At 43.0% G+C, this 22,520-nt stretch overlaps 1 long non-coding RNA gene across 1 annotated transcript in view; it reads left to right on the top strand.

Annotated features, from left to right (window-relative positions):
• Window positions 1-22,167, top strand: part of LOC135322160 (uncharacterized) — an 84,857-nt gene extending 62,690 nt beyond the window's left edge. Inside the window, exon 3 of the long non-coding RNA XR_010382526.1 lies at window positions 22,111-22,167. This is a non-coding gene — a long non-coding RNA (uncharacterized LOC135322160). The remainder of the gene's footprint in view (window positions 1-22,110) is intronic.
• The last annotated feature ends 353 nt before the right edge of the window (window positions 22,168-22,520 follow it).

Genomic DNA, 22,520 nt, shown 5'->3' with positions numbered 1-22,520 from the left:
GGAGAAAAATGCCTTGTTAATTGCTCTCTACTTTTCATTAACTAAATCTAGAATCCCTGCCCCTTCATCAGAAAACTGCAGAATTAGGAACATCTGTTTGTCTCTCCATTGACATTACTGACCTTGACACTGATTGAAATTAGTGAGAAACTTCCTTTTTGAGCTATTGTCCCATAATAAGTAAACATGATATTAATTTTCTAAACATGCTCTGTTGGGAATAAATCTTTGACAAATGTGCATCCTTGCTGAACATTACTCACTCTTCTGCTTTTCTAGAGGAGGAATCTTTCCTTGTTTTTGGCAACTTTGAGGAGTGTCATTGAATTGTCCAGGAGTTGAGGAGAATCAGGATGAGAGAGAAAGAGGAAGAATAGGAGAAAAAAAAAACCTACTTATTTTCCTTTCAACAATAATTGTAAACATTTTAGAGTTAGTCATCATTCCTGAAGAACACTCATAGATATTAGTTCTTTGGATTCTCAACCCATGAGGAAAAAAGATAAGTTCAGTCCAAAAGCATTTACTGACCATCTGCTATTATAAGCCAGGAAATTAAAAGTTCAGGAAACATGAAAACAAATAAGACACAGAGTAAGACCCATAACAGAGCCCATAGTCCCAGTGGGAAAGACAGATAAGTAATACAAAAAAAAAAAAAAAAAAAAAAAAAAGTAGGGTCCTATGAGATACGTAAAATAGTCCAAGGATGTACAAGGTTTAGAACCAGAACAAAGACTCATTTCTCTGGTATAAGGTAGAGAGTCCACAGGGGATGGGCTTCTTAGTAAGATTTTGAAAACAAACGGAGAAATTATAGGAAACTCCAGGCAGAGAATTCACGGGTGCAAATGAGTGTAACAGCATGGTGTATTCATAGGGTTGTGAAGGGTCTTGCCTTGCTGGAGAAAAACGGGGGGAGGTGCTTCAGGATGTGTTGGAGGGTCAGGTGGCTTTCAGGAGAGGTAGACGGGAGTTAACCATAATTCCATGAAGTACCTTGTAGGATGTACTAAAGAGCTTGGCCTTTATCTTAAAGATTGAAGGAAAGGCAATAAGAGATGATTAAACAGAACCTAACTTTTGCAGGTTCTGGGATAAAAAAATATGAGTTCAGTTTGGGACATATTATATTTGAAGTTTCTGTCTAAATTAAGTAAATATATATATATATATAAATTAAAATATTCAAAAGGACATATGGGATTTGTTCTCAGGGGACAGTTTGGAGAGGAAGAAGGGGGATTCATCACATAGATGGCAGCTGAAGCCAGTGTAGAGGATGGGCTTCACCAAGGAGAGTGCAGAGTCAAAGGCAGAGGTCTGGACAGCACTGGGGACATCAGCATTCAAAAGGTAGGCAGAGAAAGAGAAGCTTGTGAGAGAGATGAAGAGGAAATGTCCCAAGCATTAGAGGATGACAAAGATAAAGTGAGGTCAGGAAAATCAAGGCAAATTCAAGAAGAGGTGCAGTTATCAGAGTTGACTGTAGAGAGGTCAAGCAAATTCTGGACTAGAAAGAGTCCCCTGGATTTAGCAAATACAAGAATCTCTCAATGGGAACAGTAAGAATCTTGGTGGAGGACTGGTAGGTGGAAACGCAAATGAGAGATGAGAAAATGGAGGTAGAGATTGGAGTCTACTCTTTTTTAAAAAGCTGAATTGTAAAGAGAGGTGAGGGTGAGGGAAACACTGAATCAAGGGAGTTTTTATTTATTTATTTTAGGATATGAGAGACTTGAGCAAGTTTGTGTGATTGTAGGAAGGAGGAAGTCTTAGAAGATGAAGATAAAAGAAAGAGAGGAGCTAACTGAAGGAACAAGGTCCTGTTTCCTGAGGAGGTGGGGGAGTGTGAGTTGGGATAAGACGCAGAGCACAGGAGGAAGTGTGGCCTTGGGCAGGAGGAAGGGCAGCTCTTCCTCCAAAGGAAGAGGGAAAGCGAGAAGGCCATTGTTAAGGCAATAGGTAAGGAAGTGGAGGAAGAAACAGGAAAGGAGAGGAAATCAATTGTTTTGAAGCTAACATGAGCTGATCTGGTGAAATCACATTACAACTTTTTGACCCAGCATCACTATGATGGGAAATCTCTGTACTACAAAAGCTTTCCAAGTTCTGGCTAGTAGCCTGCATATAAGACAAAGCCAGATGCTGTGGTCAAAGAATATGGAGGATTCTTGGAGGTGGTATCAAGGAGATCTTGCCAATAATGGGAATGTTTCAAAAGGAAAGTACAAATGATTTTCTAATAATAAAAGCTGGTTAGGTAATTTTTGTGTAGGTGGTTGCCCCTAATTTTGCATCTCCTGACTTTTCCCCAATCTCTTGTATAGCTCAGTTGAAAATTAACTCTAGTTAAACATACTACCCCAAAAGCAAATTGGGCAAAGTCTAACACTTCATGGATTGATCATTGAAAGAGTCCCTCTTGCCTCACACACACATATTGCAGCCAGCCCCTGGCCTTAACAGATCTGCTATTCCCAGTGGAGGCTCTTTCTAGAGATCAAGTCTCTTCGAGCACTGAGAAGTTAATTTGGCATAATTAGAAGATATGTCAACTTATATTGGTTTCCTTCCCAAAGAATCGGGAAGTATCTGTACCCTGGAAACAGCACCAATTCCCAGCCAGAGGGTGAAGGTAGTTTGACTTTGTTACACTCTCCCGTTCTTTTTCTTTCTATGGCAGCTAGATTCTCTTCTCTCCTGACACCTCCTGATCCTGCCATGAAAACTCACTTTCAGTACAGTAGTCATTTGCACCTTAGTGTGAATCTAGGGAACTGGTTTATGCTCTAGGGGACATGGTTACACGACTTCCTTTTTAATTGTAGGATTTGATCTGTTAGAAGGGTTGGACATTCAGAAGCAGGAGGGGACCACAACTTCTCTTAGCACATGAGCATCTCCTCTAACTATGTTTATGGCTGATTTTGCCTGGAAATATGGCTCCTACCAATGATGGGGCAAATGGAGGTCACTGGGGTTACTCACATCCCAAATGTAAACCATGAGGACTCAGCCTCTGTGACCACTGGTCTTTCCTTCATCCTGCCCTTGTTCTAACCTCCCAAATCTTCCAGACTAGGCGGAGCTCCCAGGCACTTTTCTGGGGTGAGAGCCCAGCAATGGCCAGAGCCTTTGAAAATTCCTCTCTGGCATCCTCCTAGTTTTCCTTCTTCAGGGTTCTTTGTTGATGGAAAATGAGTGAAATATAGCATAAATACATGGAAACAAATAGAATTCTTTGTTAGCAGAAACACAATCTTATTTTATTTCTTTCTCCAAAACCCTTATGAGCACCCTTTTCTTCTGTCTCCTTGTTGAAACCAACGTCTGTTGGATGGCCCTGGCCCTTTTAACTGTACCTGAGCACATCTGGATGCCTGCAGTTCAGATGTTGGGACTGTGCTTTGTATAGACTATTTCACTCAAGCTTCATCTTCAGGCAAACAACTGTGTCTTGGAAAAGTCCTGTATCTCTAACCTTATTTCATGCATACTTCATACCAAAGGATGAAAAATTGGAGTTGACACCATGTGGATTATTTATATGGGTAAAATCCCACCAGGCTGCTCAAGATGTAATACATGCATTTGCTATTCTGCTACTCTGGCCCTAGGAAAACCAATTCCACTTGACACAGGAATCAGTTGCCCCTGAGAACACAATTCCTTTAAAATTTTCAAGAGACTCCAGTGGAAAGACTGTGGAGCTTTGAGATCTGGGTCTGTCCAGCTCCTGGGATGCTGTGATTCAGCATTCCTACATAGAAGTTTTACCAAACACTAAAGTCAACATCTGGAATAGAATCTTGGTAAGATTGAAAATTGAATTCACCCTCAAATATTACTAGTCTCCCTTTTCCTGAAGAATGCTCTAACACCAGGGAAGCTAAGGGGAACCTGCACCAAAAGTGGGGAACTCAGAGAAGAACACTCACACAGTGAAGTACAGATTTTGTATGTTTTTTCCTGATTATACAAGCAACAGTGATATGTGCCCACTGAGGAAATTTTGGAAATTTTGGAAAGAAAGGCATAAAGAAGAAAATTAAAATTACTCATCATTCCTCATTCCATCTACCCGTAACAATCTGATGTATTTCCTTTAATCCATGTGTATATTTTACAAAATAGAGGCATATCACATGTATAGTTTTATATCCTGATTTTTGCACTTTGTATCATGAATGTAACCAGTTTGATTATAAAGTCTCAAACTCATCAGGGTATAAACATGGAATATTTAACTTTTCTAGTAATTGTTACTACCATGCTATATTAAATCTCCTCCCATTGGGGAGAAGACAGCCTTGACAACAGTTCAATCTGTCTCCATAACTTTTAGTCATATTCAGTTATTAAAACTGTTTCATTTTTATTACTAAACCTAGTATTTCACATTAAAAATTTCAATCCTGTATTTGGTTGATTCAAAACTCTCCTCAAAATTCCTCCTATCCCCAAGGGACTGTCTAGATCTGTAATGTATACTGGAAGAGACCGTACGGAGGAGGCAGAGGGCGTAGTCTGGTCTTCTCATATATCCTCTCTCTTTTCTCTGCCCTTACCCCTCCTGTATAGGGATATACGCAGGGGAGCAAAAGGGAAAACAACACCTCCTATGTGACTGTGTGATTTATATAGGCAACAGTGATATGTGCCCACTGAGTAACTTTGGCAAGTCGCTGCCCCTTCCTGTTGGTTGTCACCACCACTGCAGCTCTTCGCCATCTAGTCGCTAAGATGGGCAGAGGACCTGACAGTCCTGCTGGTGAGGGGCCTGTCCCCATGGTACTCCTTTTTGTCTCCAAGTTCAGCATACCTACTGTGCTGATACACCTTCCATGGCCCTACTGTGTGGCCTGTGGGCACAGGAAATATCTGGAGGATACTCAAGGAGGTAGTTCTTGTCCCCTCATCACTTGGCAATACCTCAGTACTCCCTCCCTTGCCCCCAGTGTTCTCCTCCCAGCTCTAGAAGAACCTAAGAATGAGATGTCAGGCTCTCCTTCTTGGATATGCCCCCAGTACTTGTAAACCATTCCCTTGGGACCCACTCTTTTAGCTTGAAGGTGGTGATAAGTTTCATTTTCATCATCTTTTCTTCCATGGGAAGATAAAGAGTGGATAAACGCTCTTGACAAACACTATACTCCCTTAAAAAGGTGACTTTATTTTATAGCTTCATGATAAAAAGTCACCAGATCAGTTCAACTTTTGTCAATTTTGTTAGTTTGGGAGTCTAAAGATTAAGAAAGAGATCTCCTTTAAACTCAGCCCTTATACTATATAATTATTTTGTTTTCATCTATTCTCTGTCTCTGCTGTAAACTGCTCTATTCCCAAGGGTAAAGTTCTCAGTCAGTACCATCCTAGTACAACAGCACTTTGTGAACATCTTTTTATGTTTCAGTCATACAGATTACCACATTGTTAAAACATTCATATTGTGTATGTATAAATACAACAGACACAGCAAGGGCAGGGGTGCTGGTGAGGGACCTTGACTTACAGTACCAAATGACAAAGAGAAAGGGGATACTAATATTAAAATACATGGGAAGAACTACTAAGCAGGCTGTATATTTATTTTATAAACAATGCTGCAGTGAACATCTTTGTTCACATTTTATATAATTTTCTTAGGGTTATAGCTAACAGTTATTAACTACATCTTCTATGTTGGTATTTTGCTAAGCATTTTAAAAGCATTATCTTATTTAGTCTTCATAGGATATAAGTACTATTACTGGATTGATATACAGAGTTTGTTTATTTAGTCAACAATAATGTTGAGCCCCTACATATGTCAGGCACTGTTCTCAGTGTTCTCACTCATCCCTACCTGCTCTGACACGGGTGCACTGCACCAGTACTGAAACTTGCCATGTGACAGTAGTGGGTGGCTAGAAGCGGGACAGGGAAATCTCTCCCTCTCCTTTGCAGATTGAGCATATCCCTAGGGTTCCAGTGCACTAGACTCAGGTTCCAGGTGCTCTCTCTTCTTTCCAGGAATAGAGTCAAAAGTGCAGGCTATGTCAAAAGTCATCAGGAGAAGGTTCAGGAGCTCCTTGCATTGTTTGAAGGCCTTTGAAGAGCCAGAAAAGTGTAAGTACTCTCCAAGGTGCTGAAAACACCAGCAGTCCCTGTGCGTGCACAAAAGATTAGGGTCCCTGTATTTATCACTTGATTTTCTAAAGAGTCAGCAGGATAGACGCTTTATCTTCCAATCACTGTTTAAGTAAGGAGAGAACTGAGTTCTTGAATTTCCCTCCTTTCTCTTGTCCCTAGGACTAGATGGTATTAAGCTGTAGAAGTAACATTCATGTCATCTGGGGAGTGACCCATACTTCCTGGAGAAGGGGGAGTGGGAAAAGGCACTTAAGATATCTGAGTCCTTGGTATCCCTGGTTACCATTGTGTGAGTCACAGGTGTGTTAGAGGGAAAGAGAGTAGGAGGAATGAAATAGGTACTAGATGCTCTGGGTAATCTTTTCTTTCTATTTACTCAACACCAATGCTTTTGTCTTTGTCTTCTTCTACTGGGAAAACATTAGGATTTGGACAAGAGGCAGATATAGCAGTAAAAAACTTGGCATATAGTCTCACAGTCTCAAGTTTGATTTTCATAACCCCTATATGTATGACTTAGGACTGGATGTGGCTCCAAGCCAGAGAAAACAAAACAATCATGGGCTAACAGGAGTTCATTTTCCTCATACCAGTCTAAAGGTAGGCAGTACAGGGCTGATGAAGCTATTCAAGAGTGTCATCTAGGGCCCAGGTTCCTTTTCTCTTCCTGATATGGCTTCTTAGCATATGATTTTCATCCTCAGGATTGCAAAATGGGTGCTGCAGCTCCAAGCTTCATGCTCATGTTACAGGCAGGAAGAATATGTGAGGGGCATAGTAAATAAGTCTGTTTCTTTTTCTTTTTCTTTTTCTTTTTGGAGGGGGAGGAAATTAGGGTTTTTAAAATTTATTTTTTAAGGGAGGTGCCGGGGATTGCACCCAGGGCCTCCTGCATGCTAAGAATACACTCTGCCCCTGAGCTATAGCCTCCCCCTTAAATAAGTCTGTTTCTTAAAAAATGTTTCCATTTATTCACCCAGGATCTTTGTCTTACGTCTTGTTGACTAGACTCTCTTATTGCAAGAAAAAGTATAAAAGACAATATTTTAGCTTTCTAATCTTTATAGTAGAGGAAGGCAAGGGAGAAGCTAGTTGTAAGTGTGATTGTCTGTCTCATTGTCTGTGTGACCCACAGAATCACTTTGATTCATGTCTCTATAAAATGGGGACGATGATGCCTACCTTTGTGGAGCTGTCTTGATGTTTCCTACCTTGTAAAATTGAGATAATGTATGATGAATCCTTATCACAGTGCCTGGCATGTCATAAGCTCTCTACATACCTTTTAAAAAGAAACAGTAGGCTAGATCTATGTTCACAGACTATGGAGAGAAAGAAATATACAATTCAGAATAGGGTCCCAGCCTCTCACCCTAGAATTTCTCACTTAGCTGGGAACTTGGCTGAATTCTGGGAACTTATATTCATAATCTCTATTGATGGCAGCGGGCAGGGATCAAGAGACTACCAGCAATCTTGGTTCCCTCTGCAGTGTTGGTTATTACACATGGGATATTTAAGAACGCACCCAATTGGGCATGATGTTTGTGCTGATCTGCCTCACTGTCATAATTGTTTCCCTGAAGAGCTGTGAGTAAATAAAAATTTGGTTAATATCTTTAGATGTGGAATTGATAGATCTGGATGTGTGGTCTGGCTCTGCCACTTACTACCATTGTGACCTTGGGGTTAATCTCTGTGGACTTCAGTTTACTCATCTGTAAATTGAGGACACAACCACTCTTACCCACCTCAGAAGGTTTTGGAGACCAAATGAGACAATGTATACTAAAGCCTTTTGCAAAATAGAGGTACACAAATAAAATGCAGCTTTCAAATATTTGGGAGGAGCTGGAGGTACATGGAAGAAGGTGGAGGCTTGGTGACTCTCATCTGTGAGAAGGCTCTTTCTTCTGTTAATACATTCATCAGAAGAGGCCCAACCACTCCCATCTCCTCTAGATTCTGGGCCCATGGGCCCAACTAGGCAAAAATGCCAAATGGGTAGTTTGTCTTCATCCTCCTCCTCCCATTCTGTGACCACCCCACTGCTGCTCCAGGACATCTGTGCTCTCCAACTCTCTCTAGCATATCAGACTCAGTTCCTTTGTGCTGGACAGGAGGACAAGAATGCTTACAGGATCAGGCAAGGGAAAATTAATTTTGTTGAACCCTAACATGTGCTGGCTGCTCTGCTGGGTGTTCTAGATATCTGATCTATTTTAAGTTGCAATACCCTCTTTTCAGATACATATTTTATGCACACACATATGTATATAATTTTTAAAATGAGAAAAATGAGGCTCTCTTTAAGAAAAGATTAAGCAACTTGCCCATGGTTGCAAAGCTAGTAAGTGGCTGAGTGAGACTGCAGTCTAGCTCTTCAGCTAAAGAGATCAGAGGGCATAAACTGGGAGACAATTTGCCCAGTGTTGTCACTTTACAGGTGCCTATTCTAAGGGTTGGAGCATTGAGGTGGCTTGCCCAATGTCATGACAATTAGCAGGGCTAGAACTGGATTCCAGATTTCTGAATGGCCAACCGAATGAATGTCTACTGTGTGATCATGCAGTCCTGACATCAGCTGAGGGATGGGAGTGGAGCCTCAGGGCACCAGGGCCACTTCCCACCAGAAATCACAGGTGGTGAAGTGGTTCCTATCAGATTAAGTGTTGACAGACTCTTCCGCTCCCTTTGAAAATATATCTCCTCAGAGAAAGCCCTACCTAGCCATGCTCCAGCTTTCAGTCAGAATCTGGCGGGGAGGGAGCAGAGAGAAAGGAGAACAGAAAAGAAACGAAAAGCAAGAGAGAGCAAAACAGGCAAGGAAAAAAAATCAATGCCTCCTTGCAAGCAGGTGGGAGCTGTGGTTGTGATGAATATTTACCGTGTAGCGGTCTAATGATTTTAGAAATGTTTTTCCGACTGTACTGAGTGCTTGTGGGATTGTTTTTCAAGAAATAAAATACATTAAAGCTCAGTCATTAAGAGCTTAAAGGAGGAGGCAACACAGTCTCCAAGCCCATTAGCACACCCTGTAGTTAAGTAAGGGCCTCATTCCTAATGCATTTTTAATTTATTCTGTTTTGTAAAATAAAACTTTAAACTGCTCCTTGTACTATCAAATTTGTAAGCATCTCCCAAGCCTGTCCCCAGCCATGGAGCTCTGGTGAGCTGTGCGGTGGTCACAGCTGAGCTGAAGTCCAAATGCCCTCCTGCCCTGGGCTTCCAGGTGGCTCTGCCCAGCTCAGCTCTCTGCAGGAGCTCAGCCCAGCTTCTCCTGGCTAGGGAAGCCATCCAGCCCTGCTGGGGTTGCTGCTGGAGAGGGAAAGGAAAGAATTTCAGACTGAAGGTAGAACATGATGGCTTAGTCCATTAGAAAATCTGTGGGTCTAGGAAGAAAATGTGACTCTGGAGCGAAGGACCTCTAACACAGGAATTCACCTTCTCTTAGGACTTTGGAGACCCAGGAGAGCAGCCTGCCTGAAAAGAAAAAAAAGAGGGGCATGAACTCCAGAAACCTGAAATACATTAGCTCATTTGGGTGTCTCAATGGCCCTAGGATGTAGGCATTCACTTCTTTCTTAGCCAGATGGGAGAACATGGCTTAGAAAAGCTGAGCCACTTGTTCAAGGTCAGAATATCTGAGAGTAAGTGATGGGGTTCACCTGATTCAGGTTAGGCTGACTCCAGGGCTCTGGGGAAGTCAGAAGAGGGGATAATAAGATGGTCACATAAGGATCCTTTTTAAGCACTGCTCCTGTAGAGAATTTTGAACTAGGTTGAAAACTTGCTTTTTCTCCTGAAGAAGATAGAAATCTGCCTGCCTGAGGTACAGCTGACCAAGGCAGTTTGGGCTTCTCTTTTCCTCTTTCTTCCTTAGCTAGTTTCTTCCTGTAAATCTGCTCCCTCTTTTTTCCACATCTCTGCTCAGATGTCTCCCTATCAGAGAGGTCTTCCTTGACCACTCCCTCTAAAAAGCCCTCCCTCCACCACCCGGAATCCCTATCTCCTTATCCTGCTTCAGTTTCTCCACAGACCTGTCATATCTACTTATTTATTTGCTTATTTTCGGGCTCCCTCATCAGACTGTAAGCTCTGTGTGGGCAAGGGTTTCATCTTTTTTTTTTTTTTTTTAATGTTTAAGAGTTTCTGGCATCTAGTAGTTGCTCATAAATAATTGCTGAATAAATAAATAAAATTCCTAACTCTTGGACCCATCTCTCACTGCAGTTAACGGGTGGCAATTTGTGGGTGACAGTAACTCATCCATGCCAGCTTGGGACGATTGTACAGGAAGTTGATGCTTCCAAGACAAACAAACACCCTCAAATCATAGGTTCTCTGAATCCACAAAGGTGCCTCAGGGATGAGCCAAACCAATTCTCTCATTTTAGAAATAAGGAGACAGCCCAGAGAGGTAAAATGATATGTTCCAAGTCACACAGCTTGTCAACGTAGATCTCCTTATGCCCAGTAGGATTCTCTCCACACACCAGGCAAGCTGCTACTGGGGTTAGGACCCTAATCTCTAGTGGCATCTAGGCATTTTCAGAGATCTGCACATCCTCCAGTCTTTGTGGGAAGCCTGGGTCAGTTCTCCAGTTGAGATAGGTTGTCGGGTTAGGAGGGGTAAGGGGCTGAGACCCTTGCTGAATCAGGCAGAGATATCCAGGCGCTGGGGCTGCATGCCCGTTCCTTGTCTCTGCTTACTGACACTACCTAACAGCCATACACCTGGCTGGCTGTGACCACAGCCAGTACAGTAGGAAGCTGCCTTTTTGGTATGATTTCTGAGCTCTGGCAAAGAACCCTTACTCCATCTCTGCTTTTCCACAAAGGCTAAAAATCCTTCAACAGAATACAAATCTTGCTACAACCACGATGAAAGGAAGGCATCTTTGTTCTTCTGGGAGAAAGAGGAACACACTTGAAGTCACTCAAAGGGGTAGGTGACTATGAGAAGATCAATAGTGATTCCCTAGGAAGGGACAGGGAAGCATGTTCAAGGTGTTAGGGCAGGAAGACACTTCTCGCCCACCACAAACCTGCTGCTCACCCAGGTCCCCAGTGCTCCCTCTTCTGCCTCTCCAGTCTGCTGCTCTGTCTCCCCTCCCTACCTTGGGCACCCAACGCAAGGTAGTGACCCAGGTGACATCTGGCTGCCTCAGAAGAGCCTCTTCCTTGGGAAGAGATTTCTGGATTTGCAATTAACTATGAGGAAGAAACACATTTATTAAACATTTATGTGTGTCCAACGTTATGTCAGCTGCTTTCACATAGTCTTTCAACCACGGAAGACAAATGAGATTGTTTGAGTTGAAAGATGAGAAATCCTGGGCTCAGAATGGTACATAAACTTGAGCAGATAGACTCAGACCTGGCCAATCCAGGCAACTCTGATCCTTAAGCAAAGGGACTGCCTCCTTACCAAACTGACCACAGTGACTGGGTGGGGTGGTGGCCCGGCAGAGCCACTCTATCCTGGACATTCTCCCAGGGAGTCACCCCAGTGAGTGTCCTCCAGGAGCCAATCTGTGGGCCACGGGGAGGAGAACTGCCGAGAAAATTCTTTGAAGCAAAAGCAGTTACCACCCCAGCTTGTTACTGTCATGGTGATCCATGAGGCCAGCTCAAGGCTCTACAAAACCATCCTCTGATCTCGGGAAGATGCATACTAATGGGTCAGATTACCAGCCCTAACTTAATTGCTGTTTTTAATCTTCATTATTGAGGAGTAAGCAGTGGGTAGAACTTCAGAGTTTCTTTTCCCCACACCAGGAGATGAGCATCAGCCTCGGTGGGGCCAAGTCTAGTACCTAGTGGCCTTGTCCTCTCTCTCTAGTGCTACCTGGACTTTCCTCCTAGGATGACACAGGAATCTTCTCCCTAACCTTTCTTGAAAAAACATCTTTTCTATTTCTCTTGATAGCCCTCCTCTTCCCCTACCTCTGGTATTTTTCAGCTTGGCTCACACTTTATTTTCAGGATACCAGTACCAACAAATCACTTTTTGATTTCCATGGCAACTTGCTGTACACAAATTTGTTGATAAAATAACCCACAAGCACAAGATGTTGGTGGTAATTGGGTGGGAGAAGTGGCCTCCGCTAACAGTCAGCTCTGGGACCTGTGCTGGCCTGCTGGGAAATGAGGACTGTTAGAAAATCGGGCCTTTCAGCTCAGGAGTCTAGCCTTGTGAGTTCAATTGTTTTACCAAAGGAAGAAAATCATAAATTTGGAAAAACACAGCTTATAGTAGAGACAACCAGGAAAGGATGACTAGAGGACAGTGTATGGCAACGAGTGAAGAGGGAGGTCTGGGGTGTAGCACAAAGTAGGTTATAAGGGGATGAGGGACTTAATAAGATCACAATGAAAGTCTTTGATGAACTCAACTCAGATTGAAAAGCAATAACAGAATACTCAGGTCATGTGAATCCATCTATAAATCAGCTTGTCTATTTTTCTGCCTCTGTGTAATTGTTCTTGTAATTCAGCATAGTCAACCAATATTCTCCTCTATCCTGAGAGAGTATTGAGGAGGGTGATGTCTGGGAATCACAAGAAAATATCTGGTCTAATGACCTTCTGGTCTAGTCCTTCTTGTGAGAAAATGAAGGCCCATAGAGATGAAGTGATTTGTATGTCATAGAACTATTCTATGGCAAAGATAGAGCTGGAGTCTGGGTTTCTGAACTCTTAAGTTCAGAGAATTTAACAAATGCATCCACCCACTTATTCTTCCATTCATTCATCCATCAATCCATCCATCCATCCATCCATCCAGCAATCCAACAACTCAACAATCCTTTCCTAAACTTAAAGAGCTGGAGTTCTAATGTACCCTAAACCAAAATTTATGATTGGATGGTTAATAATTTGTAGTTGTCACTTAATTATGTTCATAATCTTCTTGCCATTTATTTAATATGAGCCCAAAGCACCTCCCCAAAGGACCTTCTATCCATCAAAAGATGAATGGATAAACTAAATGTGATATATCCAGTCAATGAAATATTACTCAGGCATAAAAAGTAATGAAATTCTGAGCCATGCTACAATGTGGGTGAACCTTGAAAACATGTTAAGTGAAAGAAGCCAGACGTGAAAGATGATATATTGTATGATTCCATTTATAAGAAATAGACTGAATCGGTAAATCCATAGAAATAAAATGCAGATTGGTAGTTGCCAGGGGTTGGGAAGAGAAGAGAATGAGTAGGGACTGTAAAATGGGTGCAAGATTTTCCTTTGGGGTGATAAAACACATTCTGGAACTTGATACAGCAGGTGCTTATACAACATTGTGAATGTACTGAATGCCACTGAAATGTACACTTTTAAATGGTTAATTTTATGTTATGTGACTTTCACCTCTAATTTAAAAAAAAAAAGGACTTTTTATTTCCTTCAGGTTCTGGGCTGGGGTAGCAGGGGCAGGAGAAGGGAGTCCAACCCCCCCCCCCCCCAAGATACAACCGAGAAGCTCTGTGCGACTGCTTCTGTGCCTCACAAACAGGGTGATTGATTTTCCTGCAGAAAGGGCACCCTAAAACCAAAGGGGCCTGTCCCTCTAGGATCTTGACACCTGGGAGCCTTATGGCCTCAGGCCCCAGGAGGGGAATTTGGTGGGTTCTCAGCATGGGCCCAGAGCTCTTTCCATAACCCCACCAGAGGCAAGGCCACAGTAACAAAGCGAGGAGGGGCCACAGACCTTGAATTTAAAACAGAAACCTGAATTTTAAAACTCTTAATGACTTTAGTTGCTGTCACTATTTTAAACAGATTTTTCTCTCTTATGCATTCAATTATTATCATCGGCACTAGCACACGGGGGAGATTTCAACATGCCTATTAAAAATGTCGAGTTTATTAGGCACTCGCTCAAAGCTCAGTTAATTTGGTTGTTTTGTTCTCTATTCCCCTCTGCTTTTAATTTATTTATTTCTTGATATGTGTGTGCATGGCTAATCTAAACATATGGATTAAACTTTTCTCCACTGGTTTTAAAATACTGTAATGAATTCTGCAGAGGTTTGTAACTGGAACGAGTGCTGATGGAGGGGAGGGGATACCTGTTGGTTCTGCCCAGGATGCCACCTGCTGGACCTGCCCGTGCTGAGAACAGTTCTCTCCTCTCCAGTCAGTATAAACGGCAAGGCTCTTGGCCTTGGGATTTTGGTTTCCATTTTCTTTTTGTTCTTGCTGACAAATGGTCTCTTCAGCGAGTTCAAATGAGTCATTATTGACCTTGTGCCTCCAAAGAGGCTCTGTTTACTGTCCGCAGTCATCCACTTTGGATGGTGACTTCTTCATTCTAATTGCCTTTTCTGGTGCAGAGTTAAAATAAATAAAAGCAAAAAGAACCACTGAGAGTGAAGAGACTCAAGAAATGCTGTTTTCTTGCTTTGGCTCAACTGCCAAAGGGTGCATTAAATATTTTGGGGCACCAGAGGATCAGCCAGCTTGTGCAGGCATGGAAAAATATTCAGTGGTCACTGTCACACCTGTCACTGCTTCACCAACCAGGGTTAGAGAGAGCTGGGGGTACACCAGGCACCTTCCTCAAAAAGCTTTCTAAGCACTTAAGTTCACCCGCTGCAGGATCAATAGTGCAGATGTCTGCTCTGCAGCCTACAAGGGCCACACAATCCTTAGTGCATTGGTGTGGGATAGTGAGGTCCCAAGACAATCTCTAGGAGAGGAAATCGGTGATTTTATATGATCCATCAATTGCCAATTCTCTCTTATAGGGTCTCCCTGGAAATCATGGTTTTCTTGGTTTTCTTTCTACCTTACTGTGTAGGCTAATGTTCTTTTCTCATTCTTAAGTTGGAGTCATAGCTAGCTCATTTTTAACCTTTTTTATTTTCTACTATAAGTTTCAAAGCTAGAAACTTCACTCTAATTACTGTTTTAGCTGCATCTCACAAGTTTTGATATGTAGTATTTTTTATCAGTCATTTCTAATTTTTTTTCATTATGATTTTTATTTGATCCATGAATTGTTTAGAAATGTGTTTTCGTTTCCTAAATGTGTGGTCTTTTACTATTTCCACTTTCGTTTCTAATTTCTAACTTAATTGCATAATTGTCAACTAATGTGATTGCATGAAATTAATATTTCTTGAGACTTGTGTTATGGCCTAGAAACTAATCAATTTTTGTAAATAGTCCATTGGAGCTTGAAAAGAGTGCATTCCCCATTTAGTGGATGCAATATTCTGTGTGTGTCCATTAGATCAATCTTTTAATTGTGTTGTTCAAGCCTTACCAATCATTTTGTCTGCTGGATACATCAACTGCCTAGAGAAGTATGTCAAAATCTCACACTGGATGCTGGATTCGTCAACATCTTCTGGCAATTCCATCAGGCTTTATCTTTACTGCAATTGCTGATGTATTTAGATTTATTTCTACCATTTTATGCTTTTAGTTTTTGTTTTTTATGTTGATTATTTAGGTACATATGCTACTTTGGGGGGGTCTTTTGTCCCTTCTTTATTTACTTAGATTAAAACTTCACTTTTTAAGAGCAGCTTCAAGTTCACGGCAAAATTGAGAGGAGGGTACAGAGAGTTCCTGCGTACCCCTTGCCCCCACACACGCAGAGCCTCCCCCATTATCAAGATCCTCTACCAGGGTGGTACATTTGTTACGATTGCTGAACCTACACTGACACATCATTGCCACCCAAAGTCTATAATTTACATTAGAGTTCACTCTTGGTGTTGTGCATTCTTTCGGTTTGGACAAGTGTATAAAGACATGTATTCATCATTAGATTGAAGTACTTTTTATGTATTTATTCTTTCATTTTTCTCTCTACCAGTTTGAAAATTGTCCCCCCCCCCTTTTTTTAATGAAGGTACTGGGGATTGAACCCAGGACCTCATGCATGCTAAGAATGTGCGCTACCACTGAGATACACCCTCCCCCCTGAAAATTATGCCTTATATGCTTATTCTTTTAGTGATTGCCCTAGATATTTTAACGTGCAAGCAATTTAATAATGTCTAAAATTATTCAGTAGCTCTATCTTCCTCCTCCCAAATTTAAGAGCCTTAGAATGCTTTAACTTGCCTCACCTCTTTTCCAGCTAATACACTATTTTGCCTAGTATTTTGAGTTGTAGCTACCTGTAACCTCACAATTCAGACATGGTTATTTTTGTTGCTGTATTCAATCCATGTTTATTTAGATTTATCCACACATTTCCAGTGTAGTGTTTCAGCATTCCTTCCTCACCTTAAGACATTCCATCTGGGATCATTTTCCTCCTGCCTAATGGACATTCTTTTAGAATTTCTGTTCCTGAGAGTCATTTGTCTGAAAATGTGGTTGTCTCACCCTCATTATCAAAAGATGATGTCACTAGGTATGGAATGCAAGTGATTCTCTCGGGACACTGAAAATACTATTCAGCCAGTTTCTGACTCTCACCATTACTGCTGAAAAGCTAGCTACCAGTCTAATAATCATTCCTTTAAATGTAATCTCTCTTTTCTCGATGACTTAAAAAAATTAAAGTATAATATATTTTTTTACTTTAAAGTGGTAAGTCACAAATGTACAGCCTGCTGCATTTTTACAAAGTGAACACGTTCATGTAGTCACTACTCTGAATCAAAAGTGAAAATAAAACCTTACCAGCACCCTGCGGGCCTCCCTTGATCCTTACCCACCTCCTCAAGGATAAGTATTATTGTCACATCTGTCTTCATAGACCAGTTTTGCCTATTTCTGACCTGGCCTATCTTTTCTCTTTGTCTTTGGTGTTTTGCAGATTCACTCTACTTTGTCTAGATGAGGATTTCATCTTATATATTCAACTCAGCATTTGTTAGAGCTCCTGAAACTGAGGTCTGGTGTCCTGTAACAATTCTGGAAAACTCGCAGCCATTAACCCTTCCATTATTGCCTCTTCCTCGTTTTTTAGTTCAGTCAATTCAGTGACTATGACAGTTTTTACCCTATGTTTCAGGTCTCAATCTTTATTTCATACTGTTATCTCTTCGTCTCTCTGGACTATATTTTAAATCTATCTTTCAATTCACTGATTCCTCCTCCAGCTGTGTTGAATCTACTGTTTAACTGTCCATTGAGGTTTTAAATTATATTTTTCACTGGTCCATTGAGGTTTTAAATTATATTTTTCACTGAAAAGAACTGTTTGCTCTTTTTTCAAAGATGCTTGATCATTTGTTAAAAGTCTCTTTTTCTGTGCTAGTTATTTTCAAGATTCTTTTTTTTAATATCTTGAAACATATTAAGCATACTTATTTTATATTCCACATGAGATGGTGCTAGTGTCTAAAAGACTGATTCTGCTGTCTATTACTTCTGCTGGATTTCACTCAAAGTGCTCTGTTTCCTTGTATGTTTTATAATGTTTGATGATAACTTCATGGTCATTAAAACTTCATCTGGGGAAATTCTGAAGCCTCAGGTGAAATTACATTCTTCCAGAGAAAGTTTGTGTTGGTATATGCCAGGCACTTGGGAACTAAACCTAGCCAATGCCATTTGAAATTAAATTTTCTGCCTAAAGATTTGGACCACAGACTCAAATGAATGGTTATCAATCTTGGGAGAGGGTTTTTTTCCCTCTTCCCCACATCAAGTCAAGACTTAACAAGTCTCCTTACTTTTCTCTTATGCATAATGGGTTTATTTTATTTTTAAATAACTTTACTTGAAAATAGTTTTATACTTATAGAAAAGTTTCAAAGATAATGCAGAGAATTCTCATATACCTTGTACCTATTTTTGCCTATTGTTAACATTTTACATCTGTATGCTAGGGGACATTTGTCAAAATTAGTAAACCAATATTGATAGATTAACCAAAATCCATGTTTCATTCCTATTATCTTAGTTTTTATCTAATGTCCTTTTTCCATCCCAGAATCCCAGCCAGGTTATCACATTACATTTAGTCATCATGTCTCCCTCGGCTCCTTTGGCTGTGATGGTTTCTCTGACTTTCCTTGTTTGTGATGACCTTAACCATTTTGAAGAATACTGGTGAGGTATTTTGTAGAGGGTTCCTCTACTGGGATTTGTCTGATTTTTCTTCATGATTAGACTGGAGTTGTAGGTTTGGAAGAGGAAGACCACAGAATGGTCTTATTTTTCATTCATTCTTTCACCAAGGATACAGCTCTCTGTGCTCTCACCTTTATGTAGTCTTTCTTGGTAGACTGCCCATCGTGGGTGGCCCTAGGCTGTATCTTCTGATTTCTGAGTCCTCAGCAGCCACCAAGACAGAAGTTTGGAGTCTCCAAGGATGGCAGACATTCCAGCTGAGGCTCTTGTTTCCCTCCCAGGATGGTGACTTTCACTTTGGTTTTGGCCACAGTGACCTGTAGAATCCTCATTTATTTTACTAGCTCAGCAATTTGCATAGTCAAGTTTTCTTATATAGTTTATCCAGGTTTAATGCTGTTTCACTGGGAGTTATTCCGGAGCTCATACTGCTGGAAGTAAAAGTGGAGACAAGTCTGATCCCACGTAAAGCTTCAGCCTCATCTCTCACCACATCTCTTTCCATTTAGTCAATAAACTTGTATGGAGCATCCCTTAGGGGCCAGCATTCTCTTAGGTACCAGAGAACAACTGATGTACAGCCTCTGTCTTTCTGCAGCTGACAGTCTAGTAGGGAAACAGCAAGTGCTGGAATGGCACAGGGGAGAAGCCAACGGGACAGTGTGGGTGGAGCACAGAGAACAAGGCAGAGCCCTCCGAGGGAGGGCGAGAGAATGCTGGAGCAGTGGGAGGGGTCAGGCCAGGAATGCCTTGTAAGCCATGCTGGAAATGTTAGATTTGGTCCTAAGAGCCCTGGGAAGCCAGTGAGAGTGTTTTGATCCTGAAGTATGACAATGATCCAAGGGGCTTTTTAAAAAGATCTCTCCAGGTTCTGGAGAGGGTATATCAGACTTTGGGCTGAAAATCTAGTGACAGGGCTGTTACAGATATTGGAGAAATATTGAGGAAGTAGAATGCATAAGACTTGGTGATGGTTTGAACAAGCAATAAGAGGAACTAGAGAGGATCAAGGACGTTGCCCAGGTCTCTGAATAGAGCCACTAGAAGGACAGTGACACCATTACTTGGGAAGAGAACACTGACGACAGGGATGGAGGTTTGTTGGAAACCAGGGTGTTCAGCTTGTAACGTAGTTACTCTAAGGTGCCTGTGAGGCAGCCAGGAGGTGTCATATAGGTGGAGGTTGAGGTCCAGAACACTGAGGTCTGAGTCAGAGAGAAAAATGTGTGAATCTTGCTGGAGGTCCTGAGGCCAAGGGAGAGGGAGGAGGAGAGACTGGTGAGGGTCAAGAGTGAAGGGCAGGGGAGGAAACAGGTGTCACTCTCTCAGGGAAGGGGCATGAGGGACAGGGGTTCATGAGACACTTCCTCTTACAAATGCTGAGAGAGGTTGCATTTTGGTCTCAAATGTACATAACACAATGACTTATAAAGCCCTTTCTGGGATGTGATCTTATTGGAAGCTGGTCTTTTTCTTCCTGTTGGTACCACTCTCAGCCTGGCTCCCTCTGCTGTAGTCATGTTATTTCTTCCTTTTGTCCAATGCACCATAAACTTTCTTGCCTCAGGACCTGTGCCTTCAGACACTAAGGCCACAAGACATTAAGAGAATTCCTCAGGCAGAGCTATGCAGCCTAGATCTGATGCTATACCTTCTGGCTTTTCTATTATACCTGGGTGCACCCTGGCGCCCTCTTCCCTTTAGCAAGATAAGCTGGGAGGGTTTGAGAACTGGTGTGAGTGGGGAGTGTCTGCTGGGGGTGAAGGGGTGGGGTGTGGGGGGTTGGCATTGCCAAAGTATGTGCAAGGTGGGAAGGGAGGTAGGAGGCTGTGGGTTGGGCATGGGGAGGAAGAGAATGCACCTTCATGTGTGTGGGGAGATATGGGGGTAAGGGTGTAGGAGGAGGGGGTGACATAGGTCAGGTGGTTAGGGGTCTCCAAAGACAAGATATTTGTCTCATTGATCCTTTCACATAGACAGAGTGCCCCAGGTCAGAAGGCGCAGGTGACATGAGACAGGTCCAAGGACCTGGGAAGTAGCCTTGACTTGGTGGGATGACTCTCATAGCAGGGAACCCCAGCCAAATGCACCTCTGGAAGTATTTCCCACTTTGAATTCCAGGCTGATGGAATCCCATGACCCACTCAAGCATTTGGGTGTACAGAAACTGACCAAAGGCCCTCTGAGCATTTGTGGAAAGGGGGCCAGTGTTCTCTGGCTGGTCTCCCTGCAGCTCACAGGAGGGTTGGGGCAACAAGTGAGCTCTGCAGACACAGGGCAAATGCCTGCCTCCATCCTCTCCTCCCACCCTCCCATGCCCGCCGTTGTGACTCCCCTCCAAGTCTAGACCAGTCCATTCATGCAACAGATACGTATTGAGCAGCTGTTATATGTCAGGCACTGGGATACAGAAATGATCCAAACGTGAGTCTTTCCTTCTAGGAAATTAGGAGAAGAGATAAGACAAGAACTCAAGTGGAGGTCATGGAATAGAATGGGAGAGGCACAAAAAGAGAGACACAGAGGAGTTCCAAGGACGTTTGAGAACACTGCAGATCCTCTCTCCCTCCCTTCCTTCTTTTGTTCACCAGATATTTCTTGGGCTTTATTGGGCACAAATGTTTGATGAACAACAGCGTGGGCTCTGATCTCTTCCTAACTCCTTCTCCCCCCCACTTCTAGCCAAGTCTCAACAGGCAAGTTACTTAAAGTCCCTGTGGCTCAGTCCTCTCATTTGGAAACTGAAGATAATAATAGTATCGATTCCAGGAGATCAATGTGAGAATTAAATGAATTAATATACATCAGGTGCTTAGAATGTTTCCTGGCACATAGTCACGCTCAGGGCCAGATGTGAGCTATGATGGTGACAGCTGTGACAACACTGATGCTGGTGGTGTGACAGGAACACAGTGGATAGATGGTGAGGTCCGAGCTCCTGTTGCTTCTGACTGGGGCAAGGGAAGGAGAGAGAAGGAGGAATCAGGAAAGGCTTCCTGGAGAATCCGGCTGTGAACTGAGCAGCTTGGGAGCCGTACGATGGGATCCCAGCCTATTTCAAGCCAGAGCAAATGTTTGGAGGTGGGAAGGAGGGAGTACGTGTGCAGAGAGCGGTTCCTGGGATCCTGTCGAAGAATCATGCAGAGACAGGCCAAGGTGTTAGGAACTTACTCCATTGCCCAAGCCTGGCCCTCACTGAGGCCCTTTTCACGCAGCAGGGACTGAAGATTAATGATGCAGTCAGAGAGCCAATTCTTCATCTGGGACAACTGGTTTAGGACTCACTCACCCTCTTCCTAGCCAGCAAGTATCACCTTAGCTTGTGGGTGACATACTCTGAAAGCGGCTGACTCCTGCACCCCACCCTGCTGAGCCCGACCTAGAAGGAGACTCAGAGCCCCCGCAGCAACCGCCCAACCCCCAGGCACTCCTTTCCCGCCGGCTGCTGGAGGCAGGAAGCCCCTCTTCTCCACAGGAACTGTCCAGCTTACCCCGGGCCACCCTGCCCGGCGGGACAAGGCCTGGATTTCTCAGCTTCCAATGGGCTGCCTCCCTAACGTGGCCCAGGTTTGGGATGGCAGCAGGCTGTGGGCTCAGACTGGCCTGCTGGGTTTACCGCGTAAGCCTCTTTGAGCTTCAGTTGCCTCATTAGAAAACAGAGATAATAATAGCACTGCACAGGCTAGCTCTGAATGTCAAGTGAATAAACACATATGGAGAACGTGGCGCAGAATAGATGCTCAGTCCCTGCCAGCTTGCTTTCCCTTCCTCGGGGCTCTCAGCCTCCTGGGCTCAGCTATTCACCTGCCATCTAAATCGCCCTTCGCTTTCAGATCTGGACATCAGTGGGGGCCAAGGGGCTGTGGGCTCTCAGAAAAGAAAGAACATAGCCAGTCATTACATCATCACTCTTTCTTCCTCCAGGAGGCCTGCCGAGGTCGGGGTACCCAGAGCAGAAGTGGCTGCATGAGGTGTGTCAGGGTAAGATCTACCTGGGGTGAAATGGCCAAGTGGGGAACACCATGCCCCATCTTTCCCCTCTGGTGTCCATGCCCAAGGTTTTTTTTGCTTGTTTGTTTTGCTCTGCTTTGGGATCATGAAGTGATCTAGGTGGTTATTTAACCTTGAGCATTAACTGATTGGAGGGTTTAATCTGCCACCCCTCCCAAAGGCACTTTCATGCGATAGCGCCAACCATCCTAAGGCAAAGTTAACTCCAGGGTGGGTTCTGAAGGCCTTCATGGGGAAGGGCATTTGGGAGTGGGAGGGCACAGAGGGCCGTCTGTGTCTCCTGAGAGCCCCTGGGTTGAGGACTTCCTACACCTGTAAAGGGG

Source organism: Camelus dromedarius, chromosome 9, assembly GCF_036321535.1.
Source record: "Camelus dromedarius isolate mCamDro1 chromosome 9, mCamDro1.pat, whole genome shotgun sequence".
Lineage (NCBI taxonomy): Eukaryota > Metazoa > Chordata > Mammalia > Artiodactyla > Camelidae > Camelus > Camelus dromedarius.
This window is presented reverse-complemented; position numbering and strand designations above follow the sequence as displayed.